We start from the raw sequence: 13,177 nt of genomic DNA on the forward strand, positions 1-13,177 counted from the left end.
CAAATGACTACCAACGGGGTCGAGCTCAGTAGTACAGTAGGGCCGTTGGATACTCGTCCAACCGACACCCAAACAATATCCCATGAATGGAATCCAATAACTCATATATCAGTACAGTAATACAGTGAAACGGTAAACAGTCATTCACAAGAATAAAAGGAATGAGGGCGGTCAATTACACCCTCACCCTAATCATTTCCAATAGCCAAACAAGCCTTCAAGGCATCACAATCACATATAGCAAAGCCACATTATAAACATCCAAGTGAGTAGTATACTCACCACTCACGTTGGTGAGGTTTCATGCACCGTCATCCAAAGTACGTCGTGCACTAATGTCACGCCCTAGAACACGTAAACAAATACCATAAGACTCGATAACGAGTCATAAAGCCATGCCAATCGCAACCCCAATAGGGTTTCATATGCATATATAAGCATGATAGCAAACCAGAAAATCAGGAAATGCAACTATATGAGCCCTAACAACAAAAACAGTTTTGGCCTCCTAATGCGGTAATGGCACAAAATACGCTACGCTTATCGGATGAGGGTGTAAGACCCACCATATCGAAGCTAAAAGACAGGGCTACAACAATGTATAAGGCCACCCAGTCCAAATCCTAGCACAACTAGGTCAAATATGCAGAATACCAAACCAGAACCGTAATTACAGGTTTGCAAATCACACTATGCTGTAATCAGTACAACTCAGTCTATACAGGTCCAAATGCATTGATTCCAAAGGCATGCGGTAGCTAAGACATCCAGATACATTTCATAAGAAGACACAAACATCGAAATCCAAAGCAATTCCAGTCAAAACAGACGATTACAAGCACAGTACGCACATTCTGATCAACCCAGAACAGCAACAGTAAAATTGACATATCTCATTCTACACTACTCCAAATGACCTGAACTTTTACAGGCACCTCAAACACATCAATACCTACAACTTTAATGTTTTAAGAAAAGGCCAATTCGGCCTCTAACCATATGATCCAAAACCGGACAGAAAAGGGGGTTATGAAACCCTAACTTCCTCAAATTCCTTCCAAACCCAAAATTGGTTGCAATTTCCTATCATTTACATCCACTAGAGTCATAACCCCTCATTACCAACCATCATAAATAACCACAACATCAAGATCACATTAAACCAGAAAATTCATCAATAAAATAAAAACTTCACCATATCATCCAAAAGCAAGAAATAAATCACAAATGTCAACACTTTAGCCACCACTAGGCACCAATTAAACATCATTAAGTGTAGGAGGAAGTGTAAGCACCACTTACCAAGTAAACAAGAGAGAGGGAGTTGTAGAACACCTTAGCTTCCTTAGAAACTTCACCAAACAACTTACTAGCACCTAATGGAAGGATTTTATGGAGTAGAAACTAGTTTAGGCAATTGTTTTTGGAAAATTTGAGCTAGTTGGAAGCTTGAAAATTGGAGAAGTTTTCTTCCTTCTTGAGCTTAAGAGAGTCGGCCAACATGGAGAAAGAAAGAGTGAATTTTAGTCAATTTTTGAGATATTTAACTCAATGGTAAAAAAAGTCAAAAAGGGTGAATAATGTCCAACAAAGTCCAACCAATGAGATAATGACACTTGGCACTTCATTAAATGCATTTCTATCCTTTAAGTCTCTCTCACATCAATCACTTCACCTCCTCTACTTATCTCTTAACACCCGATAAATTTCACACAGTATCCGGAACTTAACCTTATTGGCCGAATTTTTCCGAACTTTTCGCACTAGTGGGGCCCACGTCCATAATCTATCCGAAATTTTTCAAAAACTACCCAATGCTAGAAAAATCATCTAAAAACTATAACTACTCATAAAATCCACCAAGAAAATTTTCCTAAGCCAAAAAAATGCAAAAACATGCAATGAAAGGGGAAAAATCCTAGGAAAATTATTAGGGAAAATACGGGTTTTCACAGGCCCCACCGGCTCTATCTAGCTCACCACCGTCTGAAATAAAAGATTGCATCACATTATATCACAAACGGCTACTAACATGCCTAAAGCAAGCAAAACGGCAAAATTGGCACATGAGCACGTGCGGAATTGGCAAACGGGAAACGGAAACGGGCAGATTTGCTACCCCGAACCGTTTGGATTAAAAGTTAGGCTAGGAATGTCGGGGCAAAGTGTATGAGACACCGTTACGAAGCTAAGAGGAAGGGTTAAAATTTTCATGAAGACACCTTAATCTAGATCTGAATGGAAACAGGTCGAAATTATGAAAAACAGTACCAGAAGTTTGCACTTTAGGGTGACGGACAGGGTCTGTTTGCCGGACCATAACTCACAACTCGTAAATCCAAATCAAGAAATTCCAAAGGAGTTAGAAAGCTATGTCATAATTCTAAAACTTTTATGTTTTGGCCAAAACCTGAATCAATACAGAGCAGGGTGAAAAATGGGTCCAAAGTTCCTGTCAGAACTGTTTCAATGGCAGTTCTGACACCCGATCTTATTTTGGGTATAACTGGAGCTGCGGGTCTCGGATTTGGACGCACTTTATACCGTTTTGAAATGAAACAAAGATCTACAAGTCTTATGAAGACCTCAACACCCAGTTCAGACGTTATCAAGGTGAACTGAGCATGGTCAGAAGCAAAATCAAGAAACGTCACCAAATCCAGAAGTTTGTACAGCCATTTGGGGTTTTTGGTCATAACTCAGGTTACACTGATCGGATTGGGCTGCAATTTTGTAGACACGACAAGGACTTTAGCAGCTACAACTTTCATGTTTTGGGCAAACCCTGAATCCATACGTAGCACATAGAAAAATGGAGCCAAAGTTCGGTTTCTGGGCTGCCCTGTTTCCAGATTGAACGGTTCCGCGCGCCGCAAATGCATGATTCGTTTCTACCATTCTCATGCAAGTTTTCCAAGCAAATTCATACCAAATAAACACACATAAATCACCTCCTATTTGCTCTACAAGTGAACTGAAATTCCTTTCCCAATTTAATCCCAAGACTTACCCAATACTAACCATAATCTAGGTGCTAATCCTACTAATTTTACTAGTTTCACCACCTAATCAATCAAACTCTAATCACTTAAGCCCTAACCCAACCAAACTAACTTTCCTTTGAATTAGGGTTTCATGACTAATCTGGAATTTGCTACTTACCAACCATACAAGTGAAATTAATACATCAAAGATGCCATTAACAAGCCAAAATCCAACCAAACCAACTCTATGAATCATGAATCAAGAAACCCTACCTTTTCCTCCTAGCCTTTACCAAAATCAGCAATATAACCATCAAAATAAACCATAAAACTACTCCATAATCATCATACAACCCATAAAAATGCATAATCACAACAAAAGCATTACTTCCATAGCTTCAAGATTAAAACCCCAAAATTTAACTTCCAAGTAAGATGATATACCTTCAAATAAGCTTTGTAGATGATCAAACCACAACAATCAAGTGCTCAAGTTGCTACCCTAAGCTTCAAAAGCAAGATGGATGGTTAAAAATTGATGAACTTTGGAGGAAATTTCCCTTTCTTTTGCTCTCAAAATTTCGGCCCTTTCTCTTGCTTTTTCCCTTGGTGATGGTTTCATTTATGTCTTGATTCCTCTTGTATATTCTAGAGTTAAGGTGAGTCATCAACCACTAAGGATATTTTGCACCCAACCAATCACATAAAAGATTACAATTTGCTCCCAAGCCCTTACAACCTTAGTTTAACTTTCTTACACTCTTGCCCACAATTATATGAAAACCTTTCAATTAACTCCATAGGTCATACACTTAATCTAGTCTAAAATACTTAGTCACACTTGATCATTTCACTAATCACCTTCCTATCTTAACCTCCCATACTTAATCATACTTTCTCCATAATAAAAACAATGAAACAACAACCTTTATAACATTGGCAAAATTAGGGTTTTAAACCCAACTTAAGCTTTCTAATGGATTGTAACACTAGAGGTTTGACTAGTTTAGGGTTTTCTAGCTCTCAAACCTACCTAACCTTTGCTAAAAGAATCGAATCCTATACTTACTTGCACGATAACATATATTAGCATGCCTATTAATATAATAGCACAAACTTGTAATTCATTACAAAAACTAGGGTTTTAGTAATAACCCAAATTAGGGTTTTCATAGTATATTGACGAAATAACCTTTTAAAGTATTACCACCAACCTTAAAACCAAATTTTATAGCAAAATAACGATAATACTCCTTATTCAAATAATATCAAAATTAAGGACTAACCAGGGTCTCACAGATATCTTATGATTTGCTAATTTCAATTGTTATTGCCCACTTTTATGAACTCTTATGCTCGCTACTTTGAAATTTCAAGTTTTACATAATGACCAACTTGCTACTTGGGTTTGCATGAAGTTTTGGAACCTCACTGAGTTTTGGCTCACTCAATTCCGTTAAATTTATTTTCCTTACAGGGGGTACGAGCGAGGGCGTGAGGCTGGTACAGGCTAGCATTGTCTAACTTTTGAATTTTTGCGATTGTACTCGCGCTAGTACTCGATTAGGGTTGAATATATCTGGAATGTTAAATATTTTGAGATATTTGGGAATGTACGAGCCTTGGAGCTTAACTTAAGCATCAATATACATTTTATGTTTAGAACTGTTGTTTTTTTCCTTTCGAAGTTGTAACTTGTTTTCTTGAAGTGAGTGAGCGAGTCCTGGCGAGAGCGGGACAGGCGGTCTGCTAAACCCTAGGATACGCCCTAGGGGGCGGTGGGGTCGTCACAGATGGTATCAGAGCTCTTTTGAACTCATGCTGGGAGAGGGTTCTTGGATTGTGGGAATTGACCTGTAAGTGTGGAATAAATCTCTGTTATTGAGGAAAATTAGATATGTATGTTGGGTAGGAATCTCAAAAGTGGTTTATTTCCTCTTGGGACTGGCCAGCTCGAGTGGTGAATCATCATATTTTCGGATTCTTGTACCCAAGTACCAACGAGTGATACCTTTAGGCTAAGTTGATATCCCGAGTAATATTAGAATAAGTCTGGATGGCGAAAACCAAGACACGAGGAGTGCGCATAGTCTGGACTTGGGAGATATTGAAGATATTAGTGAGATTTGGGACCCTTATTATTCAAGTGTACATACCTGGTCGTACTTTTTCGAGTTTTGATTAAGTGTAGTGCTTGAACAATACCTAGAGTTAATGTCCCATAGGGTATGTGACTTGTTATGATATGTATATAAGGAGAGTGTTTTATTTTAAATGTGTTATGCTGTTTTCATTTTATGATTTGGAAATGCTTTTATCGAGCTTTATAGCTACTTTATTTTACTTATACCTATATCGTCTATTTTTCAAAAGAGGCATGGAGGGTAGGCGAAGCCAGGAATGTGGGACTAGTCGAGAATGCGGTTCTAACCGTGGACGTGGGGCTAGACGAGTATAAGAACAAGTACAAGAATCAAGAGAAGAGAGAGGTGCAACGGTTGAACCACAACCTGGACCCCGAGCTGAAAGAGGGGATCAGGTGGCAACGATGTGACGGCCCCACCTTCCCCTAAGGTGAACCAAAGGGTTCGGCGGACTGCCTGCCCAACTCTCGCCAGGACTCACTCACTCATAGCTCAAGAAAAATAACGTACATTCATAGAAAATATTCATGGTAATCTTCATAGTAGAACGTACTTCTGTTCCAAGCTGGTGCTCGACACTACCATACCATAAACATTTTCCTGCCTTCCGCCAACAATCATTCTCCGTATGATTGGCCTTCCCACAATACCCACAAGATACTCGAGGGGCTGAGGTTTGACCTCCTTGTGAGACACCTCTTGCTTGCTCCCTTCCACGCGAGGTTCATCTTGGAGTAATTTCCTTAGGTGTCCCTGAAATTTTCTCACCACCATCTCCTCGACCCACCTTAAAGGGTGGCATATCTAGATTACCTTGTCCCTGCCTTTGACTTCCACTAGGCGCACCTCTCCTTTTTGCATGAAAAACCCTCACTTGTGCCCTAGCAATTTCTATTCTCTGAGCCTTCTCCACCACTTCCGAAAAAGTGTTAATCTGGGCTACCGCCAAGGCCTTCTGTATCTCCACATTGAGTCCTTAAACAAACCTCCTTATCCTCCTTTGTTCCGTAGCTATCAATTCGGAAGCAAATTTGGACAACTTCGTAAACTGGGTTTCATACTCAGATACAATAAAGTTCCCTGTCGGAGCTTAATAAAATCGTCCTCTCTCTTCTCCTGGACGATAGGTGGGAGGTATTTCTCATTAAACTCTTGCACAAAATTCACCCAAATCCATGTAGTCCCCTCTCTTTCCCATTTAGTCCTAATTACATTCCACCAGACTCTAGCCGGACCCTCGAACTGAAAAACGGCAAATTGCACTTGCCTATATCCTAACTCATATCGAAAACGGTCAAAAATAATAAAAAACGGTCAAAAACGACGTTAAGGCCAAAAAAATGCCGAAATTGGCCGAAACGGCCGGAATGGTAACAAAATAACAAAAATAATCCTAAACGGTCCAAAACGGCAAAAACGGTTGAGAAATGCACGTGCGCATGCGCGGAAATGAAAATGGGTTACACGATTTGACCATAACTGGAGCTGTGGTTATCGGATCAAAATGTACTAGGTAGTGTCTCGAAGCTTAGACAAAGAGTTACAACTTTCATGAAGACATCTCAACCCAGTTGTCAGTGTATACATGTCAACTTTGTAAAATACAGAACTAGAATGCCAAAGGCTAGTTTAGTCCTCTAGTGAAAATTTGGCTGCATGCCCCTTGTGTTTACCTCTTTTTCAGCCATTTATGGCTTCAATATTTTTCTCAAACAGTCCCAAAGTCACACACAAAATAATCTCATTTCAATAGCCATTCAATAGGCTCACAGTCATACAAGTACAAAATTAAACTAGGAACATGTGCGGAAATGAAGTTTGAGTCAAGAAACAAAAGATAGATTTGACGTTGTTTTGCGTAACGGACACAACCAAGGCTACGCTTATCAGATTGGGGTGCAAGTTATACCGTTTTGAAGCTAAGACAAAGGCCTACAACTTTGATGAAGACCACTCAGTCCAGTTCATAGTGTAGCTAGGCTAATATTTCAATGTACAAAACCAGAATCTCACAAACAGGTCAGTTAACCGCGCTATACTTAAACGACAATAACTCAGGCTACCGAAGTCCAATCGAGGCGATTCTAGGGGCGTTGGAAGGCTAAGACATAGAAATACAACGTTTGTGTTTTGTCCAAACACTAATTCAGTAGGCATCAGGGTGAACAGACACGGTCAGATTGGTAAAATGTCAAAACTGTCCCTAAAGTTCTTCCTATGGCAGTCAGGGATGTTTTTGTCTTTTCACATGATACAGTGCTCGGATTGAGTTGAAATTTTGTAGGTAACTATAAAACATCATTCCCTACAACTTTTATGTTTTATTCCAAGCCTGATTCGGCCTCTATCCTAGGCAAACAGAAATGGGCAGAACTGAAAACAAGATTTCCTGAAATCTGGAATTTGGGGTTTAAAAGGGAAATCTCTTCATTTCTTGCTTAAATCACTACCACAACCTCTTATACAAGCTTACATACATCATAAACCATCCATACAACAAGTATGGGAAGTGAATAATTCAAACCCTGACTCAAATGCATCACTCCAATCATCCAAAATCTCTTGATTTAAGCATCACAATCACAAATACAAGTTACTAAACAACTCCAACATGATTAAGGGAAAAAGAAAAGAGTGGTCAGCCATTTTACCTCAAAACTAGAGCTTGCTAGTGTTCTCCTTCACTTCCCCTTGAAATTTTTGGTTCCCTAAGCTTCCCAAGCTTCCAATTTACAAGTTAATCGGCTTAGAATCTTGTTTTTTTCACTCAAATGGTGCAAATCAAGATGAAGTGAAGTTGTTTTTCTCTTGCTCTCTCTCTCTCTTATTAACGGCTAGGAGGAAGAAAATGAGGGCAATTTGTGTGTTTTTTGATGATAAATATGGAGAAAAATTGGTTGGTCAACACTTAAGGGATGGTTGCCACTTGTCGCAACCAAAATCCATCTCAAATTTTTTTCTTTTCCTTGCATTTTTTTGGTCAAATATTTTGGCTAAGAGGCCTGAGGATGAGGGAGATATTTTGCACAAATATCAATGATATTTTATGGTGAGGAAGTGGTAGTCAAGTGGTGTGGTCAATCGGTAGTGAGCGATACCCGTCGGTTTGAGCCGATTTTTCTTAAATCGCGTATACTAGAGTTTTAACTTATAATTCACTAACTTATTATTATCACCTATAATCATAAACTTAATATCATCTAAAATTCACTCCTAATCACCAAATTTGATCCACACTCTGCACCGATTACTCATATTACTAAAAGACGTAAAAATCCTAATTTATTGTAACGATGAAGGTAAAAAGGGAACCCTTGTTTTTGTGATTATTTGTAGATATTGGGGTAGTGAATGTATATTAAAGTCATTGTAAAGTAATAAATTTGAATAAATTCCAAATTAAAGGGACCAATCCAGTAGAGCACCACTTACACTACTCTCCGTCCACCATTCACACCCCCTACTGGGCCCAAAATCCTCAATAAACACTGGTGGTAATACTCGAGTATACCTATTAGTCGAGCAGATATCACTCCACTCGACAAAACAAAAGACCCAGGGTTCATTACTGTGACAGCCCCACCTCCCCATAAAGCGAACCAAAGGGCTCGGCGGACCGCCTGCCCAACTCTCGCCGGGACTCACTACAGTTCTCAATTAAAATACATCACTCACATCCAATAACATAGGGTACAACCTCAAGAATAAACGAAATAACATTTTTCAAACTTAGAACGAGATAAGATACATTACAAATCTCAAGTAAGGGTATCATTCCCCGAATAAGACAAAAGTTCTCAGTTCTCAAATAATTACATCAAATACTTATCAAGTGAATCGAATTCAAATTATATATGAGATATCCCTTCAGGCACTAATAACTCAATACAAGCGCTTTCTTTGGCCTCGAGCCCTGTGGGAAAAATTATTTTTGGGGGTCACTAATTAAGCCTCAGAACTTCCACTTCCAAACCTGTTAAGGAAAACAAATTGGGGTGAGCTAACGCTCAGTGAGGCCAAGGGAAAAACATGCAAGCATGCTAGCAAAGACACAATATAAAGCAATAACTCGAGTAACAAGTAACTGCGAAACGTTAAGCAACTAGGGAATTTAATCACAATAAAAGGATACGGGAGCTCTCAGGAGCTAATCCACGCGCGATCCAAGCTCAGGTAGTTGACCCTCCGTCAACTTTCACAGTTATCCATGTAGAACTCCACTTACTACCTCCAGCCACCATGACACCCTCTTGGATCCGTAACCAAACAAGCATGTAGGTGGTATCACTTAACAAGTATACCTAGCAAGACCCCTTATTTGGATCAAGCTATAACACTTCCCAAGGTTCACCAAGTTTCTCGACCAAGCCCTTGCCGGCTCGAGTTACAAGGCTAGCCAATGGGTTGGGGCGTCCCCCCCATTCACTTTTAGGTCGATGAGACGAAGCTCCAATCGACAAGATTTGGTCATAGCATTGAGACGGGATGAGCGGTACCTCCTACCCTAAAAGGGCATGATACATTCTGCCGCTCAATGCTCACGAAAAACACTTTCATTTGCATTCACATGTAACACGTATCACTTATCAAGCAAGAAATTTCATGAAAGAGAGGACAAGGGCGATAAAGTACGCCCTAGCCTCATTCACTAGCAAGTACAAGAATCATTTCATTTAAACACTTCACATGCACTTGATACTCACCAAGTATCAAAAGTCAAAGTTTGAGAAATTAGCTCTAAGACGCTTCGCCGGGAGTTCCCTCGAAGTCCTCTTGAGATCCTGAAAGTATGCAATAATGCATTGTATCTCAAATTCCAGGCCATACAGTATTCGTGTAAAGAAAAGAAATAGTCAATTTTGACTCCACAATTCAAGTTTCCAAAGTATTTCAGTTCATAAGGAACCGACTTTCAAATGAGGTCTCAAGTGATAGGTGAACTCATGAAAATAGGTTTGAAATGCTCTAAGAGTTGTAAAAATGTAACCTAGGCCCTTAAAAGAACATTTAGGTCCAAATTGGAAATTTTACTTTTCGAGTCATTCGTGGAAAAATCAGTCCGGAAGTTCGGAAAGTCTAAAATAGAAAATTTTACACCGTCAAAAACTTCATTCGAAGCATAACAACTTTGTAGAAGGTCACTTTCCAAGAATCAAATCAGAAACAAGTCAATTTCTCCAAGAAAGTTTACTATTCATTGAAGATAGGTCAAAACAGTTCAAGTTTTTCCAATAATTTTGGAATTTCGCTAAACATCATAGAATCAAAACAAGCCTTTGAAATTTGATATGCATGTAAAGCTCCAATCCAGGTTTCAAATGAAAAAAATGGAACTCGATTCCGATGTTCCTAGCTCAAGAAATAAAAAGTTGAAGTTCGCTAAAATTCCTGGACTGTTGGCCTATTTTCCAGATTTAATGCACTTCGCTAATTAGGCCGTATCTCACTCGATTCTCAGTGAAATTGAAAACGGTTGGTGGTGTTAGAAACTATGTTCACAAGGATATATTTATGCAGAAGAAATCATTTCCAAAATCCAGACATAAGCGGTTCAAAATCAAGCAACAAATGGATTTTCTGGACAGTCTCGGATGAACAGTAATAAACAGGCAGCAAACTTTCAAAACTCGCCACGAATCGCTCGGGACGAACTAGAAAATGAGCTTGGTACCATTTTAAAGCTCTAAGAGTCTACTTTCAAATGCCGCAAATGGTACTCAATTTCGATCAACGAGCAAAACGTTATAGCTACACAAATGTTGCTGGTCAGAAAATTCTGGAGCTTGTTCCAGTTTTGCTTCTTTACTTGTAACTCAAAATTTAACCAACCATTTGGGTTGATTTTTGGTAGACATCCACAATACACATAGAACAACATATCTACACCAATTTGGAAGCTCAATTAGCACCAGAAAATTTTCGAAATTACAGGGCAGCAGCAAACAAGAAAGTCGGCAGCAAGTCAGAAATTTCAGACAGTACCTTCTCCAAATTTCTAACTTTCTTCCAACTTCATTCCATCAATCATTCTATATACATGTAACATAGCACAATATCAGCAACCACAACATGCTAATTCATCACATCAGTCACCAATAAACATCCTCAAACCCTCGAGCATGTCATGGAATTGCAAGAACATAATTACTCAACCAATCAACCCAAATTCTACCATAGGTTGCAAACCCATGCTACCTTTGCTCCATTTGAGCTATAATTTTGCAAGATTGAAGTGTGGGTGAGTGAGTTACCTCAAGAACTTAGTTGGACAGCTTTAGGGCAGAAATCTTGACCGAAATTCCTCCAAGAAAACCGATGAACAGCCCCCTCTTCCAAGCTAGGATCAAAGCCCTCTAATGGATGATGAAATTTGGAAGTGGATTGAAGCAAGTTTGTGAGGATTTTGGCTAGATTTTTTTCTTCCCATCTTCGGCCAACTAGAGAGTGACGAGAGGAGAGAGAGTGAAATCAGGTATTGTAATGAAAGTGGAGAGAATTGGTGACTTAATGGTTAAGTCTAAGTGTCAACTCATGCTAGGTCCGTTTAGGGTCTTTGCGTGTCCAATTTTCGCGCTCGTTTGCAACTTTTGTGCACTAAACCTCTGAGGTAATTTCCCTAGTACATTAATAGTACATTACTAGTAGTCTAATATCATGTTCTTAAAATCTCCAATTAATCAAATTAATGTGCCTGTCGGGGCCTTTTCGGCACGCGCGCGTATAAAGGTCAAACTTAAGGGTTTTCTCGTTTGAACTTGGAAATTCAACTTATTCGATTCTAAAACTCTAAAATATGATAATCCAAGTATATATATATAACAATAAAAATCACGATAAGCAATTCATCTTGAATAAATTTGGGCATTAAAATAATATGCGCGTAAAGAACCAATCGGAAAAATTTATTTTCGAGAAATTCATGTACTTTAGTATATTTTATTTTTATTTTATTTTTTTTTTGGGTAACTCGAGTACGAAATATTTTTAAAATGACCAATTTAACAATATTTTGAAATAATAAAATTATGGGTCCTCACATCCTCTCCCCCTTAAGAGAATTTCGTCCTCGAAATTCATACCTTAACTCAAAAACTCCAGATGTCACTTTTGCATCCCACTCTTACGAATTGTAAAACTTATTCCGCATTAAATATCACGTAAGTCTTGTATTCTTAATCTGTTCACGACTGAGCGAGATAACAATTCCTTCATGCGGTTCACAGATTCAATTGCCTTAAGAAATTTGTCAATTCAAGAACAAATGATGTAATAGCCCTTTAAATTGGTATACGCAATGAACTTTAAATATCTCGCAGATCAAATTCGATAAGATCTTATTAGCACACAAGTTTTGTCCTACTGGACCTTAACCCTAGTAATCTTTCAAAATAGATAGTAAGAGCCCTCAAGAATCAATAACTTCAAAAATCATATCTGGTTTCGTATACTTGTATGCAAATATCGAAGTACAAAATGAAACCTTACATTCAATAATATCTTATTGTAGTCCCCAAGTCATTTATGAGTATTACTGCCAATTTTTAACCCAAATACGACTTAAAGACCCAAATCCATTAATGCTACTAGTGTATTCATTACTCCCAATGGCATAATTGAATTTCAAAGTGCTTACTTTTCTGATGAACTAGCCTTAATCACATCTTCCTCTAGAATCCTCAATTAGTTGTAGTCCTGTATTAAATCTAACTTGGAAAGTACTACTGTCTCTTGTAGATACTCAAATGATTCATTTATGCAAGGTAAAAGATATTTATTCCTAATACCCACTTGATTCCAACCTCAATATTATAGACATGGCCTTCTCACAAGGCTATAAGCGTAACAAAATTTAGATATACAAATAAGTCATGAAATTGATTAAATGCAAAGTAAACTTCCATTTGCTATAAAAGACCATAATAATTTCATCAAGTTAGGATAAATTTATCAAATCATTTCAAAAGAAAAGGGAATAAACAAGATTCTAGCAAAACATGCTAAGTCATCCATGTTCAAAGCAACAAAAGATTTCATCCCTTACACAAAAGA

General features: G+C 38.4%; 1 long non-coding RNA gene across 1 annotated transcript; it reads right to left on the minus strand.

Moving 5' to 3' along the window:
* Positions 1 to 9,059: 9,059 nt before the first annotated feature.
* LOC113758223 lies at positions 9,060 to 11,686 on the minus strand. Its single transcript, XR_003466637.1, has 3 exons — positions 11,380 to 11,686; positions 9,832 to 9,909; positions 9,060 to 9,101 (listed from the first exon to the last, which is right to left on the minus strand). It is a non-coding gene; the product is annotated as an uncharacterized LOC113758223 (long non-coding RNA).
* Between the last annotated feature and the right edge of the window lie 1,491 nt (positions 11,687 to 13,177).

This window comes from Coffea eugenioides, unplaced genomic scaffold (assembly GCF_003713205.1).
Source record: "Coffea eugenioides isolate CCC68of unplaced genomic scaffold, Ceug_1.0 ScVebR1_409;HRSCAF=1081, whole genome shotgun sequence".
In the NCBI taxonomy this organism is placed as follows: domain Eukaryota; kingdom Viridiplantae; phylum Streptophyta; class Magnoliopsida; order Gentianales; family Rubiaceae; genus Coffea; species Coffea eugenioides.